We start from the raw sequence: 16,524 nt of genomic DNA on the forward strand, positions 1-16,524 counted from the left end.
TATTATAATATATATGTTATAATATATAATATATGTTATAATATAATATATAATATATAATATATAATATAATATAATATAATATCTATGATGTGATGAGAGAAAAATGGAGAGAGATTTAAGTATCTTTAACCTATGCAAAACACTTACATTTTATGTGAACGCATACCTGTGAGATATTGTGGGTTTGGTTCCAGACCACAGCAATAAAGTGAATGTCACAATAAAGTAAGTCACACAAATTTTTTGGTTTTCCAGTAGATATAAAAGTTGTTTTTTGGTTTTCCAGTAGATATAAAAGTTGTTTACTCTATACTGTATTTCATTAAGTATGCAAAAGCATTGTCTTTAAAACAATGTACATGTCTGAATTTAAAGTAACTTTATCACTAAAAATACTAATGATCATCTGAGCCTTCAGTGAGTTGTAATCTTTCTGCTGATGGAGGGTCTGGCCTAGACGCTGATGGCTGTCGACAGATTAGTTGTTGTTCAAGTTTGAGGTGAGACAATAAAACTTTATGCATTGATTGACTTTTCTTTTTACAAAACATTTTTCTGTAACATGTAATGCCATTTGACAGTATTTTACCCAAATTGAACATTTAAAATTGGAGTCAAAACTCTGCTGCTGCTTTATCAAATAATTTATGTAATATTTTATTTTGGTTTCTGTATTTCCATAATCTTTGGTTATTTACACAATGTTCACATCTTCACCAGGGGTAGTTTCCACCTGAAAAACTACATTATTTACCTATCCATAAGAAGCAAGTCCTTATTAGTTAAAGTTTTGTTATGAGATTGCAACAATTCAGTCACATCTTCAGGCTCCACTTTTAATTCTATTTCTCTTGCTATTTCTGCAACATCTGCAGATACTTTCTCCGCTGGAATCATGAACTCCTGAAAGTCATCCACGACAGTTGAATCTACTTTCTTCCAAACTACTGTTAGTGTAGATATTTTTACCTCCTTCTATGAATCAGCAAGACAAACTATCAACAGAGTAAACAGACAATCTACAGAATGGGAGAAAATATTTGCAAACTATGCATTTGACAAAGGCCTAATATCCAGCATCTACAAGGAATTTAAACAAATGTAGGAGAAAAAAACTAACAACCTCATTAAAAAGTGAGCAAAGGAGCTGAATAAACACTTTTCAAAAGAAGACATACATGCTTCTAAGCAGCATATGAAAAAAAGCTCAGCATCACTGATCACTAGAGAAATGCAGATGAAAACTGCGATGAGATACCATCTCAAACCAGCCAGACTGGCTATCATTAAACAGTCAAAAAATAACAGATGCTGGCGAGATTGTGGAGAAAAGGGAACACTTATACACTGTTGTATTGTTCAACTAGTGTAAATTAGTTCAACCATTGTGGAAAGCATTATGGCAATTCCCCAAAGGGCTAAAAGCAGAACTGCCATTTGACTCAGCAATCCCATTACTGGGTATATACCCAGAGGAATAAAAATCATTCTATGATAAAGACACATGCATGTGTATGTTCATTGCAGCACAATTCACAATAGCAAAGACATGACATTAACATAAACACCCCTTAGTGACAGATTGGGTAAATAAAATGTGGTACATTTACACCATGGAATACTATGCAGGCATAAGAAAGAATGAGATCATGTCTTTTTTTGTGGAAACATGAATGGAGCTGGAGACTATTATCCTTAGCAAACTAATGCAGGAACAGAAAACCAAACACCACATATTCTCACTTATAAGTGGGAGATAAATGATGAGAACTCACAAATACAAAGAAGGAAACAGCAGACACTGGGGTCTACTCGAGGGTAGAGGGTGGGAGGAGGGAGAGGAGCAGAAAAGATAACTATTAGGTAGTGAGCTTAATACCTGGGTGAAGAAATAATCCATACAGCAAACCCCTGTGACATGAATTCACCTATGTAACAAGCCTTCATGTGTACACTTGAACCTAAAATAAAAGTTTCAAAAAAATTCATAAATTCTATAAATAGATGTGTGGTCATCCAGGCTTTGTTATTTGACTTACAGAGCATAGGCAGAGTAGACTCAGCATAATTATTAAGGGTCCTAGGATATTTGAACTTTTAATGGATATTGGCTTTAACTTGAAGTCACCAACAGCATTACTTCCTAAGAAGAGAGTCAGTCTGTCTTTTGAAGCTATGAAGCAGGGTCTTTTGCTTTCTTATCGTTTGTGTGTTGACTGAAGTAGAACTTTTAATTTCCTTCAAGAATGTTTTCTTTGCATTTACCATTTGGCTAAATGCCAAAAGATGTAAAGTTTTACCCTATTTTGGCTTGCAACATGTCTTCCTCACTAAGATTAATCATTTCTAGCTTTTGATTGAAAGTGTGGTACATGTAACTCCTTTCATTTGAACACTTAGAGGCCATTGCAGGGTTGTTAATAGGCTTATTTTTTTTCTGAGGATAATTCTGAATTAAAACCATCACATTTACTTTCTTATAACTTTCCAAACTGTATCTAGTCACAAAAGCTTTATACATTTTAGGCTACTGACTTTTTATTTATTTATTTATTTGTAATACAACATTTTATCCCACATGGAGAATAGAGACAAATTTTTATCACAAAAGTTTCAAAACATTTAACTTTCACATGAGATAATGCCAGTCCCACAGTCTGCCTTATTCTCCACCAGCATCTGAGAGATTCAGTCCTTCAGCGTGAGTTTAACAGGTTAGTTATTTAACAACGTGCTCCAATTATATTCATGTTATTAAACAGGAGATAATTTTTGGCATACCAAATCAAACCCATATAATTAATTATAGTAAATTTTCCTCTGATTATAAATGTTATAGATTTCATGATGTAATTGGCCTAATTTCAATAATGTTGTCTCAGGGAATAGAAAGGCCTGAGGAGAGGGAGAAAAATGGGGGATGGTTGGTCTGTGGAGCAGCCGGGAAACACACAGCATTTATCAATTAAGTTTGCTATTTCATTTGGGTGTAGTTAGTGGCATCGAACACAATAGTAGCATTAAAGATCACTGATCACAAATAACCATAACAGATATTATTATAATAATAAAATATTACTAGAATTACCAAAATGTGATACAGAGACAAGAAATGAACTCGTGCTTTTGGAAAAATTGCACTAATATAATTGCTTGATGCAGGGTTTCCACAAACTTTCAGTTTCTAACAAACCCAAAATCTCTGAAGCAGCACAGTAAAGCAAAGTGCAATAAAATGAGGTATGCCGGTATAGAAATCTCCATTAATAGAGAAACAAACCCTTATGCTGAACTTCAGGATGACTCAGATGCACATTTGTACAATTAAATAAACAGATGCATGGAATCTACATCATGTAGGTGCATATGCATATGTGTACATAGGTTCATATATTTAAATGTGTCCACAAATATGTAATAGTAATTATAATATGTATTTATTAGTTTCATAGTTTTTTTCTTTAGATTCAAGGATTACATGTGCGGGTTTATTACTTGGGTATATTGTGTGATGCTGAGGTTTTGGGTGTGAATGATTCCATCATCCAAGTACTGAGCAAAGTACCCAATAGTTAGTATTTCAACATTTGTCCCCCTCTCTCCTTTTCACCTCTAGTAGTTCCTAATTTCTATTACTGCCATCTTTATTTCTATGAGTACCCAATGTTTAGGTCCCAATTATAAGTGAGAACATGTGGTATTTAGTTTTCTATTCCTGTGCTAATTTACTTAAGATAATGGATCCCAGCTGCATCCATGTTGCTACAAAGGACATGATTTTTTTTTTTTTTTTTTTTTTTTTTTTTTTTTTATGGATAGATAGTATTCCATGGTGTATATGCACCATATTTTCTTGATCCAGTCCAACATAGATGGGCACCTAGGTTTGTTCCATGTCTTTGCTATTGTGAATAGTACTGTGATGGACATGTGAGTGCACGTATCTTTTTGGCAGAAAAAAATATTTTCTTTTTTATGCACAACTAGTAATGGGATTGATGGGTTGAATGGTAGTTCTAGTTAAAGTTCTCTGGGAAATCTTCAAATTGTTTTCCACAGTGGCTGAACTAATATGTAAATTAGTTTTAATTTACATATTATTTTAATTTACATATATTTACATATGTAAATCCTGCAAGCCATGCATAAGAGTTTTCTTCTCTTGAAAGCAACTTTTGGTTTTGTTGATTCTTTGTACGAATTTTGGGGTCTCAGTTTATTCAGTTCTGTCCTAATTTTAGTTATTTCTTTTCTTCTGCTAGCTTTGAAATTAGATTGTCCTATTTTTCTCTCTTTTATTTATTTATTTATTTATTTATTTATTTATTTATTTATTTTGAGACGGAGCCTTGCTCTGCCACCAGGCTGGAATGCAGTGGTGTGATCTCAGCTCACTGCAACTTCTGCTTCCCAGGTTCAAGCGATTCCTGTACCTCAGACCCCCAAGTAGCTAGGATTACAGGCACGCACCACCATGCCCAGCTAAATTTTTGTATTTTAGTAGAGACGGGGTTTAACCATGTTGGCCAAGATGGTCTCTATCTCCTGACTTCGTGATACGTCTGCCTTGGCCTCCCAAAGTGCTGGGATTACAGGCATGAGCCAGCGCACCCAGCCTGTCCTTGTTTTCCTAGTTCCTCTAGATGTGATGTTGTATCATTAATTTGAGATTTCCTTAACTTACCGAGGTAGGTATTTAGTGCTATAAACTTTTCTCCTACTGCTTTTGCTGCATCCCAGAGATTTTGGCATGTTGCATCTCTGTTTTCATTTATTTCCAAGAATTTTTTTTTTTTTAATTTCTACCTTAATTTCATAGTTCACCCAAAAGTCATTCAGGAACAAGTTATAAAAATGTGTCCACATGTACATAATAATTATAATATTTATTTATTGGTTCTATTGTTTTTCATCTGCAAAATAGAAATACTAATAATACCTACTAGCATTTTAGTAAAGATTAGAATTAATCTATATATTACTTGTTATTTTATCCATGTTGTTCCAAAATTATTTTCAGTGACTTCTAAACATAACCAATCTATTAAAATGGATTTAATTGCAAATAAATATGCAAACAGGTACAAAAAAATATAGAGAAAAGGTGAATTCAAGAGCAGGTTTAATACTAAACATATGCATATATCTCCGTATGCACATTTATAACACATATATACACATGTACACATAGGCCTACATATTTTATATATATAATGTATGTATGTATATCCTATAGCAAATATTGTCTCTAAATTTCCTCTTAAAGGTGGGACACATTGTCTAACTTATCCAAAATACATTTCATTTTCCCACTCTCCTCAGTATCTGTGTATACAGAAATATCCCCTCACTAACCTAAGTAAAATTTCTTAAACTGATTCATTTTGTACATGATGTCACTATCTGTTAGATTATCTATGTTCATGGTGTTTTTTACTCAGTAATTGATAATTTTAAGCAATCCCTTCTGTCAGGGTTTGGGCATGTAATAGTGTGTACAAGCAATTATAAACTTATTTGTGAAAAAGATTAAATTTGGATCTCCGTTGAATCAGGAATATCAAGCTTTAGACAAATTGGATATATCAACATTTTCAGACATCTAATTGATAATGTTTATTGTTGATAAATGAATAAGAAAGAGCTAGATGATAACAATGCACTTGGCCCATGGACAACACAGGTTTGTACTGCACTGATAAATTTATACATGGATATTCTTTTACCTCTGCCACTTCTGAGACAGCATGACCAACCCTTTTTTTTTGCTCCTCCTCCTCAGTCTATTCAGTATAAAGACAATGAGTATGAAGACCTTTACGATGATCCACTTTCACTTAATAAATGGTAAATGTATTTTCTCTTATAAATTCCTTAATGCAATTTTATATTATCTAGCTTACTTCAATTATACAGTATATAATGTATATTACATACAAAATATGTATTAACTAACATTTATGGTATCAGTAAGACTTTCAGTCAGTAATAGGCTATTAGTAGTTCAGTTTTAGGGGAATCAATAGTTATACCTGGGTTTTTGACTGGATAGGAGTTCGTGCTCCTAAGCCCCACTAAGTGCAAAGGTCAACTGTATAAACTTTATCCTTTATACTCAATTAAGCATACTGCTGTGAAGATACTTTGCAGATGTAATCAAGGTCTCAAATCAATTGAACTTCAGACAATCAGGTGGGCCTGGCCTAATCACATAAGGCTACTAAAAGCAGAGATTTTTCTCCAACTGATTATACAAGGGAAGATTATAGATCTGTATTCATACAAGCCTGGAAAGAAATAAACATCTGCATTATGAACTACCTTCATAACAAAGCCTTGGTCATCTCAAGTCTTCATTGATTCAATGTAATCAGTCTTTTACCATAGCTGCCTGACAGAATAAGCATGAGCATTTTTGGGTATAAATAACATTTCCTTCCATTTGGATAGTGTTTTAAAACACGGCATCTAGTAAACAATTAAACATTAGGTGACCTACAGAAAATGTGATTTTTTTTTTTAAATTATACTTTAAGTTCTAGGGTACATGTGCATAACGTGCAGGTTTGTTACATATGTATACTTGTGCCATGTTGTTGTGCTGCACCCATCAACTCGTCAGCACCCATCAATTCATCATTTATATCAGGTATAACTCCCAACGCAATCCCTCCACCCTCCCCCCTCCCCATGATAGGCCCCGGTGTGTGATGTTCCCCTTCCCGAGTCCAAGTGATCTCATTGTTCAGTTCCCACCTATGAGTGAGAACATGCGGTGTTTGGTTTTCTGTTCTTGTGATAGTTTGCTAAGAATGATGGTTTCCAGCTTCATCTATGTCCCTACAAAGGACGCAAACTCATCCTTTTTTATGGCTGCATAGTATTCCATGGTGTATATGTGCCACATTTTCTTAATCCAGTCTGTCACAGATGGACATTTGGGTTGATTCCAAGTCTTTGCTATTGTGAATAGTGCCGCCATAAACATACGTGTGCATGTGTCTTTATAGCAGCATGATTTATAATCCTTTGGGTATATACCCAGTAGTGGGATGGCTGGGTCATGGGATCTAATTAAACTAAAGAGCTTCTGCACAGCAAAAGAAACTACCATCAGAGTGAACAGGCAACCTACAGAATGGGAGAAAATTTTTGCAATCTACTCATCTGACAAAGGCCTAATATCCAGAATCTACAAAGCACTCAAACAAATATACAAGAAAAAAACAAACAACCCCATCCAAAAGTGGGCAAAGGATATGAACAGACATTTCTCAAAAGAAGACATTCATACAGCCAACAGACACATGAAAAAATGCTCATCATCACTCGCCATCAGAGAAATGCAAATCAAAACCACAATGAGATACCATCTCACACCAGTTAGAATGGCAATCATTAAAAAATCAGGAAACAACAGGTGTTGGAGAGGATGTGGAGAAATAGGAACACTTTTACACTATTGGTGGGATTGTAAACTAGTTCAACCATTATGGAAAAGAGTATGGCAATTCCTCAAGGATCTAGAACTAGAAAATGTGATCTTTAATAAAGTCATTAGTAATTTGAAGCAAACTTAGCTAGCCATTTGAAATATCATGCAGGGGTTTCAAAAAAAATTATAATTAGTATTTTAACAAGCCTAAAGGAAAATATGAAAATGTTGTGAATTTTAGTACAAAAAAGTATCTCTAAAAACCAACCAAGCAAATAGAAAGTGCTATCTGGAATAAAGGTTTTGATGCATGGACTTAACACCAGACTACATATACCAGAAGGAAGATACATAGAAAGGTCTATAGAACTATTTAAACTGATGCACAGAGGATAAATCAAAGACTGGACATGAACAAGAATATGATAGAAATGTTGGATGATATCAAATAATCCACAGTATATATAGTTAGAGCATCAGAAGGAAAGGAGAGACACAACGGAAAATAAACGTTTGAAAAGATAATGGCAAAAAGCTTTTCAAAAGTAATAAAACTCTTACCAACAGATTCAAAAGCTCTATTACCCCCAAACAGGACAAATATAATGAAGAAATACACTTAGACACATATAGTCAAGCTACTGAAAAGTAAGGATAAAGAGAATGTCATAACAAAGCTAGAGGAAGAAAAAAAGATGCATTACAACAACCATATGAATTTCAGTTTGCTTCTCAGAAAAACAGTGTAATGAGTAGGAAAAAATAATAACTTTGCAAAGTAAGAAAACCACCAGACTTGTCCACCGAGAGTTCAAGAAAGTGAAAAATATCTAATTTACTTCAGAAATGAAAGGAAAATAGAAACATTTCAGACAAATAAAACTTCAGATAATATGTTACTAACAGATTCTCAATATGAAAATTAATATTAAAAATTGTATATAATTTATATGAAAATCATACATATTAACATCAAATTTCACATTTTTAGAAAAGTAGTTTCCTCCACTTAACAATTTTAATTAATGCATTCTTGATTTTAAATTCAAGCATTTTAATGATTATAAAATACCAAATTTCTAATTCCTGTAATTCTTTATCAGGAAGGAATTGAAAGTGCAATAATGAAGGCCTTGGCAGGTGAAAATCACCATCTATTTTTTGAACAGATACACATTAATATAAGGTATTGTGAATTCATTATAAACATTTAACTGTAAAGGTAAAGAAAACTCCAGTGAACATAACAAGAAAAGGAAACAGTAACCTGGGACTGGGGGAATACAAGAAAGTGTTTGGAATTGTTAAAATTTAGAAGGTTTCAAGTGAAGAGGCAATCCACAGAATTAGAGAAATTATTTGCGAACTATCCATCTGACAAGAGAGTAATAACCAGAATATATATGGAGCTCAAAGAACTCATAGTAAAAAAATCTAATAATCCAATTAAAATTGGACAAAAGATCTGAATAGACATTTCTCTAAAGAAGAAATGGAAATGGTAAACAGGTATATGAAAAGGTGGCCAATATCAATGATCATCAGAGGAATGCAAATTTAATATTAAGCATATGCATATGTCTCCATATGCACAATTATAATACACATGAACACATACATAGGCATACATATTTTATATATATATATGTGTGTATATATATATGTATCTCCTATGGCAAACCTTGTCTCTAAATTTTTTCTTAAAGGTGGTACACATTGTCTAAATTATCCAAAGTACATTTCATTTTCCCACTCTCCTCAGTATATGCATATACACAGTATATGAAAGTGTATACACAGGTGTATGAAAAGGTGCTCATTATCAATGATCATCAGAGGAATGCAAATTAAAATTACAATCAGATATCATCTGATGCCAAAAAAATGGCTTAAATTCAAAAGAGGGGCAATAATGAGAATAAGTGAAGGTGTAGAGACAGGGAACCCCCATACACTGTTCCTGGGAATGTAAATTAGTACAAAAACTATGGAGAACAGAACAAAAGTTCCTCAGAACTTCTAAAATAGTAACACTAAAAATAGTACTTCCACATGATGCAGCAAGCCCGCTGCTAAGTATATACCTAAAAGAAAGGAAATTGGGATACTGAAGCGGTATCTGCACTCTTGTGTTTGTTGCAGCATTATTCATAATAGCCAAAATTTAGAAGCAACCTAAGTGTTTATCAACAGATAAATGGATGAAGAAAATGTAGTACATGTATACAATGGAATACTACTCAACCATAAAAAAGAATGAGATCTTGTTATTTGCAATAACATGGATGGAACTAGAGATCATTATATTAAGCAAAAAAAAAAAAAAAAAATAGGCACAAAAAGACAAACTTTGCATGTTTGTGAAAGCAAAAAATGAAAACAAAGGACAACTTTCTCTCTCCTGTATATAAATGTTATCCCTCTCCCTTGCCTATGAAGTGACTGGTTACTCTGGCATATTTTATTTTCCATCTGGCTTTCATTGGTTTGTCCCATTGGTAAGGTCTATGGCAAAGGGGGGTCAACATATTTTTTTGTAAAGTAATGCTATAAACTGCATATTTGTCTTCTCTTCAAAATAATATATTGAAGTCTTAATTATCAATGAGATGGTAGTAAGAGGTGGGGACATTGGCAGGTGTGTAGGTCATGAGGGTTGAGCCCTTATGAGTGACATTAGTGCCCTTAGAGAAGAGGCTCTGGGGTGCTCTCTCCACCTTGCTACCATATGAGAGTACACCCGGAGGAAGGCTGTCTATGAACTAGGAAGCAGACCTTCATTAGACACCAAATCTGATGGTGTTTTGATTTAGGACTTCCCAGCCTCCAGATCTGTGAAAAACACATTTCTCCTGCTTATAAGCCACCCAGTCTATGGTAGTTTGTTATAGCAGTTCATACAGACTGTAATTATAGCAGTTATACAGATATGTAATTAATATCTGTTATAGCAGTTCATACAGATATGTAATTAATAAAAATTTGTCTCTTAATCAGAATCTTCAACTGTTCATTCAAGATAAAGTTAATAATGATGAATGTTGAAACCTCAGCACTGGGCACCAGCTGGCTGGTGAAAGTGTTGCTGAAAGAATACAGAGTAAAATTAGTGTTTCTAATATTGGCAAAACTGCAAACTGCACCAGCTGTTGCTACAGGAAGAAATTTTCACTGCCAGGGTGAAAAAGTGTGTTAAGGTGATACAAGTAGAGAAACAGACAAAAAGCCCACAAGAATGCCCCAGGAATTAAGAAGTCTTTTCCTCCTCCTCCAAGCTTATAGTCTCCTGGTGCCATCTATTTTCAGACCTTAACCCATTTATGTCAGGTGTTCCATTATTGGAACACTAAACTTGTGGGAGTCACGTATATACTACTGCTCAAGGTAATCGCCAAGGTCTGATGTTTCACAAAAAAAAAATTTGCAACCTGCAGCATAAATGGGCTAACTGGAAGCCATCTGAAACAGCAGAAATGTGCTTTTCACAGTCCTAGTCCCAAAATCAAAAAGCATTGTAGAGAAGGGCAAGTTTAGAGATGACAGAAAATAAATTACTAATATGCATAGAGTGTTTCTGAGAAGGGAGAGAATGTTTCATCAATTTATGTCATCTGATGCTGCTCTGATTTTTTTTTTCTTGATGAGGTATTATCATTTCAAGCTGAGGGGATGAGGAAACGTTTCAAGTTATTTTTTAAATGTATTTAAATTATTAATATTCAGAAAGGAAAACAGATTTGTTCTCTTTAAAATGTATGTTAGAAAAAGTGTACAGATTGGTAAATACAAAAGCATGAGTCTATTAAACGATGTAAGATGGGATCAATAAAGTAAAATAAATTAATAATAATCATAGGAAAGACATGAATTGAGTTTTTCTTGATTTCACAAGAAGACTAAAGTTTCATAAAAATAGCTTATACCTCTAAAAAATGCTATTCCACCAGAGGAAAAAAGATGAATGAAGGTGCTACACAGGTATCCAAATTAAAAAGTGCTTTCTGATGTTTGTCAGGATTTTTGAAGGAGTAAAAATATAGATGTACACATTCATAGATGTAAGAAAATGTCACCATAACTCCCTCTAGCAGAGAAGTGGATTTTGTTTAGTAAATACATTTATAACTGTCTTGTGGGGAAAGGTAAGACCCTAGGGGCAGTCATTAGGTAGCAAGTGTATAAAAGAACTAGCTAAAATTTTCTACGTCATAAGTAAGGAAGAGTTTGTAGAATAAGAGAAAGATGATAGGAGGAAAAGGAAGATATGCAACAAGATGACGTGAAGCTAGTATTGAACGTGGAGGAAAGAGGTAATACAAAGTATCCCAATAAATAAGATTTGAATCATAAAAGAATCACACTCTACTGTATTTGGATATGAGTGTAAGAGAAGAGAGGGATAAATAATAGTGACTGTCTTCTGATTCAAACTGGTGGATAGATATTGCTTCACTGAAGTATACAGAGATAGAAAAGATGATGATGGGCATGCCTATAAGATAGGCTTTGGACATGCCTATAAGATATTCAGGTGGAGACATCCAAGAAGCATAGATAAAGTCAGCATGGAATTTATAGCTAAGCTTAGGCCTTGAAACAAAAATATGAGTTATTATTGTTCTTATAATAAAACTGGTTGGTCCAGTTTCTTCTAATTTGTTTTACTCATTTAACAGTTAATAGTACACAGAAGCTTTTGGTTTCCAGTGTGGTCTGTATGAAGTATAGAAGTTTACCTGCTGTACTAACAGCAAATAAAAAGTTGAACAAACTGAAACATCAACAGCTCTTCTTAGATCCTCAGCAAAGTGAAGTCACAGGGCAAACCACTGCTCCCCAAATTGGAGAGACAGACAGGCAGGTATAGAGAATCACATCTTACTGGAGTGGAAAACTCTGCAGGAATGAATGTCTGGTTAGAAAAGCCTAAACTTCAATTGGTGAAATGCTAGAAGTTCAATGTGGAGAATTCTGAGAGTTAAAATCCTCGGGAGAACCAGTCATAGGAGTGGCCTCACCCTTTTCTGGGTTTTACCCACAGGAGCCCTGCATTACCCTAGTTGGTTTTCCTTAATTCTGTAGTCACCTTTGTAAATCATCTTTTCTTTAAACTCATTCAATTCCCCCTTTGAATATGCCAATTATTTCCTCTTGGGATTTATGAGATTGTTGGAACTAGGAATGACTACAGAAAACAGATTTTTCAAATGAAACCTGACATAGGATTGCTAACATATTTTTAATATATATTATGACATCCTTGTTGAAGGGAAATTATATATGGGTAAACAGGCTTGAAGTAACTCTTTCCAATCTGTTAATTATGGATGGAATGGGTTGCAAATGGAGGGCAAGGCAGTGGGAGTCACACAGCTGGCACTTAGTTACAAAGGCAGCAATCATGATTACTAACATTATTTTACTCAAAATGTTTTGGAGGTTTGTGGCAATATTTAATTGAACATAAGATCCTTATTAATGAAAGAGATGGACATCCCACTGAGGTACTACCGTAAATATATAAGTGGAAAACCTCTAGGCATGGAAAGCAGAGACCTAACTTCAGTAACACTCGCAGGGATCTAGAACCCCTTACTTAGTTCCCAAGTCTAAGCCAATCCATAACCAATCATCATTGATAGGAAACCCACTTCTCTTGAGGAAGAACCATGCTCTCTGCCCACAATAGAATAATGTGAGTCTTTCCTGTTATTCTAAAAGGTGGACTGCAGACCTCTTCCATAGTGACACTACATTTAGGAAAGAAAAATTACACGGCGTTATCAGACATTGTCTCTGAGCTGAAACACTAACTCCTGGAGACCCATATCTCTACAGTGATCTAGCAGTCAAAATCAGGGTTTATGAAAGAAAGATGTTTGATACAAGCCTTTGCCCAAATATGTCTCACAGTAAATCCCATGAAACTTCAGATCCATCTGGTATTTGTTTCTCTATCATAGAGTTCATAGCAAAAATATAAGTAACTGGTAAAAATGAGCATACTGCTTTCTGACCCTTAGAGTGCGAGCTACTTTGGTTAAGAAATGCCAAGCAGATCCCTTCTAACTGTCCCTGAAAAAGTGAAAAATGACCATATCGCCAATTAGATGGTGATAACAATGGCACATCCACTTCTGTATGTGGTGTCTGTATTGAAGCAAACCAACATAACTCCTGGCATGTGGTATGTAGCTATTGACCTATCAGTTTTTTCTTTGAAATTTTTATCAACAAAAATAATCAGGAATAACTTGTCTTTTCTTGGTAGAAATAGTATTACTCCTTTGCTCTCCTTTATTAGAACTATGCCTAGCCTCCTGGTCAATGTGACCATGTAGTTTGGAGTGATTGCCATCATCTTTTTATCCCACAGAGCATAGAATACGTTAGGCTGATGGATTGGATAGTATGCAATTATGGGAGCAGATTTAATCAGTCTATTAAAAACTGTTGCCTCTGCATCTGACCAGGAGCTTAAGGTGCTGTACCTCTACAGGGAAGCCAGGTGAGAAAAACTCTGGTATTGAAGGAGAAGTGATGAAAATATAAGCATTTATAAGGACACACCGGGACTTATGAAGATAACTCCTGTCTGCTTCTCATTGCTGCCAACCTTGACAATAAAGGTAATCTGCAAAAGATGCTAACGCGTTTTGTCATGAAGCTGCACATGCACCCAACTAAGGGCTCAGTGAAACTAAAGAAAAATATCTGATAAGAGCTGGAGAAGCTGTGGGCTTGACTGTTGCCCCATACCAACATCATGAACCAGCAGATTGGTGACAGTGTACATGAGCTACAGTGGTGCGTGGCACACTCTACTCATTCAGAGAATTTTGCTGCTGCTTAAATTCTAAATACCAAATCTCATGAAATTTTCTCTCGGGACAAATTATAAGTAAAAACCATCCAAGAAAAGAGCTTTTGGAAAACATAGTTTCAGCATGGCTATGTTGACACTATGCAAAACCATCACAAACTTTATAATCTTGCAGACAACATGGTATTGGATATGCCAGTGGCAGATAGGAATTATCTATAAGATGTCCGACAAACCCCAGTAGGACCATCACAGTGCAGGCTTCTAATGTTTTTTAGTAAAACCATGACCTCCTTTGCTGATAACTATTGTCCATTTGAAAATGGTCTCTGGCGTGCTAATGGACCATGGTAGTTGCTGAATTCCTGGCTGTGGGGAACCATGTGACCAGAACCATGGAGCATAAATGGATCCAGTGAATCAAAATAATACTTACACAGCAACAGCCCAGTGTAAATGTAAATTGTGTATCTGAGATGGTATTTGAGTGGATCCAGAGGCAAAAGTAAATATAAAATACAGTTGACTCAGATATCTATTATGTCTGCTCCTATTTCTTTGTTGTCCACTTTTAAACCAACAGATCTCATGAAGAATTCCTTTTGATCAGTTGATATAGGAAGAAAAACATGGGTGTGGTTTATAATTGGGTCTGCATGACATGCTGGTACCAGTTTAAAGGGGATGGCTACTGCATTGTAGCCCAGTTCAGGAATAACTATGAAAGACAGTAGCTATAAAGGACAGAATTTTGGTCCTTACATCTAGCTTCCTATTTAATGTGGAAGAAGAGAGAGTCTGAGGAATCAGCTGTGGGAAAACTACTTATGTGTATTTTTCAGAATGGTCAAAAAATGTAAGATATTTGTGTGCCATGTAAATGTTTGTAGTAGGGCAATTCAAAAGTAGCAGATGTTCAATAATAAGGTGAAAAAGATCACTTGTCCTGTGGATCTTGATAAATCTAATTATCTAGCCATCTTGCTGTTTGCTTGATAGGTTTATTTACAAGCTCTCCATGATAGCAGGGATAAAAACTTATATTGGCTCAATAACACACATTTCTCTTAATTAAAGCTGATCTGACCAATTACTATGACTGCTAGCATTAGAGGCCAATGTCCAGCCAGCCCCTGGTCACAAGTTGATTATATTAAGGAAACCTTTCATCATGGAGAAGACCATTATTTACCCTATGTGAATACATGTATGTTCCGCATAAAAATTTCCCTTTTAGGTTAAAAAATCTTCGCCTATCCTCTCACTCAAAGACTTTATAAATTCCGTTTCTATTTTCTTCCTACAAAACCTCAACTCCAACCACAGACTACATTTTGTGGTAAAGAAAATTGTCTTAGCCTATTTGTGCTGCTACAACAGAATATACAAACTGGGTAAATTATAAAGAATAGAAATTTATTTGGAAGTTATGAAAGCTGGGAAATCTAAGATCAACACACTGGCAGTTTCAGTGTCCAGTGAAGTCCTAGTTCCTGCCTCCAAATGGCACCTTAAATGCTGCATCCTCTAAAGGGGATGAATGCTAAGTTCTCACATGGTGTAAAAGATGGAAAAAGCAGAAAGGTGAAATTGGGCAAATGCTGCATGAAACCTCCTTAATAAGGGGATTAATCTCATTTACGAGGCTGGAACCCTTCTGACTTAATCATCTCCTAAGGGCCTCTCCTGTTAACACTATTGCATAGAAGATTACATTTCAACATGAATTTGAGAGGGACACAAACATTTAAGACGCAGCACACACACACACACACACACACACACACACACACACACATATAACACAGTCATACCCACAGAATTCACTGGGGTAGCTTAAAAGAATAATAAATTGCCTTAGCTGAGGGCTCAGTTAAAGCATCAGCTGGGAATCAATATCCTGTAATTGTGAAGTTATATATTACTGGATGTGGCATACACCTTAAATGAGCTGCCGATATATATATACACACACACACACGTATATGTGTGTGTATATATATAATTTTTAGTTGATACACAGTATGGTTAAATAATCACATATATATGATTCTTTATATATATATATATATATTCTTTTTTGTTTACACATAGTATACTATGGTTAAATAACCTTGGGCTGGAGTTGAGAGTAGACCATTGCACAGTCACAACTAATTCTATGGTTCCTGTGAGACGATTGGTTGCCTAATCACAAGAAATTCCTCTCATCTATCTATCTATCTATCTATCTATCTATCTATCTATCTATCTATCTATCTAT

The sequence above is a fragment of the Piliocolobus tephrosceles genome, chromosome 4, assembly GCF_002776525.5.
Source record: "Piliocolobus tephrosceles isolate RC106 chromosome 4, ASM277652v3, whole genome shotgun sequence".
In the NCBI taxonomy this organism is placed as follows: Eukaryota; Metazoa; Chordata; class Mammalia; order Primates; family Cercopithecidae; genus Piliocolobus; species Piliocolobus tephrosceles.